Source organism: Zingiber officinale, chromosome 3B, assembly GCF_018446385.1.
Source record: "Zingiber officinale cultivar Zhangliang chromosome 3B, Zo_v1.1, whole genome shotgun sequence".
In the NCBI taxonomy this organism is placed as follows: Eukaryota; Viridiplantae; Streptophyta; class Magnoliopsida; order Zingiberales; family Zingiberaceae; genus Zingiber; species Zingiber officinale.
Window position 1 is genome coordinate 130,639,660 of NC_055991.1, and position 6,918 is coordinate 130,646,577.

Below are 6,918 nucleotides of genomic sequence, written 5' to 3' on the forward strand. Positions count from 1 at the left end.
CACTCGAACGATCACATACTACTGACCAAATAGGGCTAAATGCCCTAAAACCTGGCCGGACTCATATTCATCCAAGCATACACATGGAATCCTCTTGTTTGATCAGTCTTCACTCGGGCAATCACATACTACTGACTGAATAGGGCTAAATGCCCTAAAACCCGGTCGGACCCATATTCATCCGGGCATACACATGGAACCTCTCATTCGATCAGTTTTCGCTTGGCTGATCACATACTACTAACCAATTAGGACTAAATGGCCGAAAGCCCGACCGAACTCATATTCGTTCAGGCATACGCATGACTCATACTTCTCTATATCACCCCCATCTGTCCTTCTACTAACTCTAACCACCCCACCATTCTTCCTACATACTCATTACAACCTGTATCATCTACTGTAAGAGATGTAGCTCATTCATGTTGGGGTTGCAAAGTTGTAAATATAGTCCTATATTGAAAACACATGGGAAAGATTATGGATTTATAAGAGAAAGACATCTCCATTTGGCATGAGGCCTTTTAGGGAGAACCTAAGAGCAAAATCATGAGGGCTTAGGCCCAAAGTGGATAATATCATGCAATTGTGGAGATATCTAAATTCTTTTCGATCCTACAATTGGTATTAGAGTCCGGACTGCTAGAATGTTTAACCGCCGACTGTGCACAAGAGCTATCATCTGATTGAGTTATGTGGGTACAATATTGACCTCGAACAAAGAAAGTGGGGCTCCTATGTTCGGATCAAAAGGACCAGACACCAAGCAGGAAGTCCTAGTTGCGACTAGGCAAGGAAGTCCTAGTAGGTCGGGTGGACCGATGGGCAGGAAGACCTGGTGGGTCGAGTATAGGACGTGGGAAGCATGTGGTCCTTTGTTTGAGGGGGAATTGTTGGGGTTGCAAGGTTGCAAACATAGTCCCACATTGAAAACACATGAGAAAGATCATGAGTTTATAAGAGAAAGACATCTCCATTTGGCATGAGGTCTTTTGGGGAGAGCCTAAGAGCAAAACCATGAGGGCTTAGGCCCAAAGTGGACAATATTATGCAATTGTGGAGATATCTAAATTCTTTTCGATCCTACAATCCATGCTTCCATTATGATAAATATTTCTATACGGTTCTCAATTTATCTTAGGTGTCCATAATTAACTACTTAATTATAGAACGATCATTAGTCGCACCTAGTAGTATATTATAATCCCCAATTAGTTGAAAAATCATAGTTAGTTAGAACTAATTCTAAATCCTTCAGCATCTACAGTGAGTCATACCATATTCTTTTCACTCGTCTTATACCCACTTGGTTCAGGATATGGTTTATATGTTTATCTCCATTAGACTGACTACGTCACACCTAGCCCAAGTAATACTTTCTCATTTTATACATTTAAATTACTCGTACATGTGTCTAAGAGTCTCGCACTTTTAACATGTGATGTTTTGGCTAAAGACTTTGAGTAATAATCCTAACAAGTGGTCATAGGGTATACGTCTTCTCGCAAGGAACAGTGAATTCTCTATGGTCTATCCAAATATCTTTGGACATTTCAACTTATACCCAATCATCCCGGGTCTACACCTTAATGAAGTCTATACCTCAAGTCGAAGGAAACTTGCACTCGAGTTGCAGTAAGAGCTTCACAGACATATCCATATATATAGATAATCATATGAAGTCTTACAGTAAGTCACTCCAATGAACTAGTTATCATAACTAGCATCCACGTTTAACTTTTGACATCCCAATATCTCTAGCCAGTGAAAAAAAATAGCCGCTTGGTGAACCAAGGAGTATAACTCGTGCTAGTCTTACAGAATTAATGATGTCAGAATGCATCAATTTGACGACTAGGAAAATTTTAATACGTTCATAATTGCACATATAGAGATAATCACTAATTGTGATCCAATCATAATTTATCTCATGTTATGAATTGTATTGCGAACATTAAGGAAATGAGTTTAAGATAATCAAACATATAATATGCACTCAAATAGTGAATCTATATTTAGTAAAACTCATAAGGCGATTGCCTTAGGACATCCCTCAAAATCTAACAGGATCAAGATATTATATTTCTTTTATTGATGATTGTACTCGTTATACTTGAGTTTATCTTATAAAACACAAATCTAATTATCTTAAAATCTTTAATGACTTTAAAGCTCTTATCAAAACTCAACATTCGGCTGTTATCAAGTATTTTCATTGTGATTTGAAGAGCAAGTACACTTCCAATATTTTTTTCTCATTTATTTTCATCAGAAGGTACTATACATCAAACCTCATGTCGAGAAACGCCTGAATAGAATGGGGTTATGGAGAGAAAGCATAGATATCTTGTTGAGACAACCCATTCGTTCTTATTTTCTATAGATGTTCTTAGTGTTTTTTGGGGAGAATCAGTTCTTACTGCTACTCATGTAATTAATAGGATTTCAACTTCTCACAATTCAGGTTTGTCTTTTTTCAAAAACTGTATGGTCGTGCTCCTGGTTATTCCTCTTTAGGTATTTTTGGTTGTACCTGTTTTGTTCTCCGATCACACGTCAAGCGTGATAAGTTGCCCTCTAGGTCTGCTTTGTGTGTCTTCCTTGGTTATGGTGTTGGTCAAAAGAGATATCATTGTTTTGATCCAGTTAGTTAAAAATTGTATGTTTCTCATCGTGTTGTATTTCTTAAGCATATTCATTTTTTCTCTATACCTCTTCCATCATATGATATGACTAATGTAGATCATATTTGCATTGATCCCTTTGGTACCGACACCGACGAAGCCTACCCCACAACTACTCTTCCATATAACGGTTTCACTAAATTTGGTACTCTCAAGACATCTCCACCACCTCCTCCTCCTCCTCCCCCTCCTATGACTATTCCATCTCCTCGTAAGATTGCGGGCAATCCTACTCGTCGGTCTACACATCCTCGTAAGTCTGCTAAACTAATTTTGCTTATTCTTGTTATTTTAGTTCCTTACTTCTTTTGTGCCTTTGTTCATTATTTTTTTGAGTCTTTGTCCTATAGATAAGCTATTGATATCTCTCTTTGGCAGAATACTATGGACGAGAAATTAACTGCTTTGCATCATACTCATACTTAGGATTTGGTACCTTTGCCACCAGGGAAATGTGCCATTAGTTCTCGTTTGGTCCATAAGATCAAAACTAAATATGATGGTTTTATCAAAGGGTACAAAGCTCGTCTTGTTTCTAAAGGTTACTCTCAGGAGTATGACATGGATTATGAGAAAACTTTTACCCATGTTGCTAAAATGGTCACTGTTCGTATGTTAATTGTGTTGGTTGCTACTCGGAAAACCTAGAGGTTCCACTGTACAAAATTTTGTACAAAGGTCTGAACCTTTTCCTAGCTACCATGTGTTCTTTTAAATTAAATTTTGGATCGCCTGCGGAACTTAACACGTTTGATCCAAAACTTAATCTATTTATTCTTTTAGGTTTTGACTTGGATCTCCTGCGGAACTTTACACGTTTGATCCAAACCACCTAAGTTATTAATTCCATTAAATATTAATTTCCAAAATTGGTTTCCAGTACTGACGTGGCGAGGCACATGACCTTCTTGGATATGGGAGCAACCACCACCGACTAGACAAAATCTTTTAAGGAAAGCTAATATTTAATTTCCTAAAATAACTTTAGGTTAACCGAAAAGAACAATCAAATCACAAGGAAAAGAAAAAAACAAAAGAACACAACATCGAAAAAAAATATTCGAAATACTAGAATCGTAAGCCTCTTGTATTTGGTATTTATTTCCAAAAATAACTAGTATGATGCGGAAAGTAAAAATTACTAGTTATACCTTTTAGAAAGACCTCTTGATCTTCTACCGTATTCCTCTTCTAACCTCGGACGTTGTGTGGGCCACGATCTTCCGAGATGAGAAATCACCAACACACCTTCTTCTCCTCCTTGCTAGGTTCGGCCAAAACAAGAGCTTCACCAAGGATGAAGAAAACCACCAACCAAGCTCCAAGGGATGCAAGCTTTCTCTCCTTCTCCAAGTAGTATTCGGCCACCATAAGAGCTCCAAGGGAGATGAAGAATTCGGCCACCACAAAGAGGAAGAAAGAAAGAGAGGATGGCCGGCCACAACACCAAGGAAAAGAGGGAGAGAACAATAGAAGTTGTAACCCATGAAGGCACCCCTACCCCTTCTTTTATATTCCTTGGCTTTGGCAAATAAGGAAATTTATTTATAATAAAATTTCCTTAACTTTCCTTGACAACAATTAATTAAGAAAAATTAAATAAAATTTCCTAATTAATTATATGTGGCCGGCCACCTCATGTAGAGCAAATAAGATAAATTTTAATCAACAATTAAAACTTCCTTATTTGTCTTTGAAAATTTTAAAAAAATAAAATTTCCCTTTAAAATCCCTTCATGGTTGATAAAAAGAAATTTCTATAATTTTAATTTTTCAACATGTGAATAATTTTCAAAGAGAAAAAATAAAATATCTTTCCAATCTACAAATAAGGAAAGAGATCTAATCTCTTTCTTTAATCTTTTGTAGATCCTTTTAAGAGAGATATTTTAATTTTAATTCTCTTTAATAAATTATATCTTCCATATAATAAAAATTAAAAATTAAAAATTAAAATTCTTTTTAATTTAATGGGGGCCGGCCACCTAAGCTTGGGTTCAAGCTAGGGCCGGCCACCCATGAATTAAGGCTTGGCCGACCCTAGCTTGAACCATAAGCTAGCTTGGCCGGCCCCTTTATCATGGGTATGAAGGTGGGTATAGGTGGGTATAATACTCTATAAATAAGAGGCTATGATAGGGACCGAGAGGAGGAATTGGTTTTGGTCTCCCGATAAAATTAAGCATCCCGTGTTCGCCCCGAACACACAACTTAATTTTATCAATAATAATTCATTCCACTAGAGAACTATTATTGAACTACCGCACCAATCCCAAATTACATTTTTGGGCTCCTTCTTATTATGAGTGTGTTAGTCTCCCTGTGTTTAAGATGTCGAATGTCCACTAATTAAGTGAGTTACTGACAACTCATTTAATTAATATCTTAATCCAAGAATAGTACAACTCAACCTTATCGTCATGTCGGACTAAGTCCACCTGCAGGGTTTAACATGACAATCCTTATGAGCTCATCTTGGGGACATTATCAACCTAGATTACTAGGACACAGTTTCCTTCTATAATCAACAACACACACTATAAGTGATATCATTTCCCAACTTATCGGGCTTATTGATTTATCGAACTAAATCTCACCCATTGATAAATTAAAGAAATAAATATCAAATATATGTGCTTGTTATTATATTAGGATTAAGAGCACACACTTCCATAATAACTGAGATCTTTGTTTCTTTATAAAGTCAGTATAAAAGAAACGACCTCAAATGATCCTACTCAATACACTCTAAGTGTACTAGTGTAATTATATAATTAAGATAAACTAATTCCTAATTACACTACGACCTTCCAATGGTTTGTTCCTTTCCATTTCGGTCGTGAGCTACTGTTTATAATTTATAAGGTACTGATAACATCATCTTCTGTATGTGACACCACATACTATGTTATCTACAATATAAATTAATTGAACAACTACAATCAAATGTAGATAATTTGGCCAAATGTGATTCTTTATTCAAAATAAATGTTTACAAAAGCTTAGGCTTTCAGTATACACTCTAACAAATTGTCGTTGCCTCTGTTCTTTAATGGAAAATATCTCAAATGGATGTAAAAAATACTTCCTTGAATGGCGATCTTCAAAAAGAAGTGTATATGGTGCCTCCTCCTAGAGTTGCTCACTAACTTGGTGAAGTTTGTGTTGGCACAGCGGGGCCTATGTGAAAATCAAATAAGTCTTTCCTAATCTTTCAACTCGGATTAGTAGAAGTAGCATAATTATAATAAAAATAAATGAACAACTTTAAAAGAAAAGAGGAAAAATAGTTACTTGGTTACAACCTAAGTGGTTGTTAATCCAAGGAAAATAAAAGCACTAAAAAAAGTCTCCTTCGGTGAAAGCGAAGAAGCCTCTTATACTCGTTGTACGCTCAAAAAGTTACTATGAAATGAATACTAGAGTTGTTGATTATTTCCTAGATTCAGGGGTCTTTTTATAGCCTTTAGAAAAAGTTATCCGCAGCTTAAAGGCCCCTCCAATGAGGCTCAAGGCGTCTTCCATCGGATAAAGTTTTATTCACAGAGGATAAAACTTGATCCTCGGCTAAAGGCTAGCGAACGCACCTTCAAAGGTTAGAAGGCGCCTTTGTACTGTTTATCGAAGACGCCTTCCAGCCATGGAAGGCGCCTTCCACAGGGCAACTTAGCTCAAAGCTGATCTCTTAGCGTAGTTTTTCGCATAGGTGATTCTTCGGCTAACCGGAGTTGAGTTCACCCGAACCCAACTCTGACCTTCTCCTCGAGTAGGCTTCCTTCCCAGCTTCTCATCTCTCGAACGTTGTGCACGTCTTTCTTGTCCGCCGGTATACTCTTCCGCAGCATCTCGTCCTTCGAATGCATCGAGCCCATCGACTCTCTTCCCGTGCCATCCTTCTTGCTAGTTGCATCTTCTACTCAACTTCTTGTGTTCCTAAGCTCCTGTACACTTAGACACAAGGATCAAACACAACAGGACCTAACTGAACTTGGTTAACCACATCAAAACTACTCCGGGTACTAACAATCTTCTTCTTTTTGATATGCATCAACACAAGTTCAAGTTAGGGTTAAAAATGGTGGCAGAAGGCGAAAACGCTCTCCCCCAGCGCCCCCGCCAACCCGCCTAGGGCCAACACGGAGGAGATAAATCACGAACGACTACAAGTTAGAGTTAAAAATGCAATGGAATAATATATAATGAAATGAATTAAATAAGTTAATTGCAAAATAAA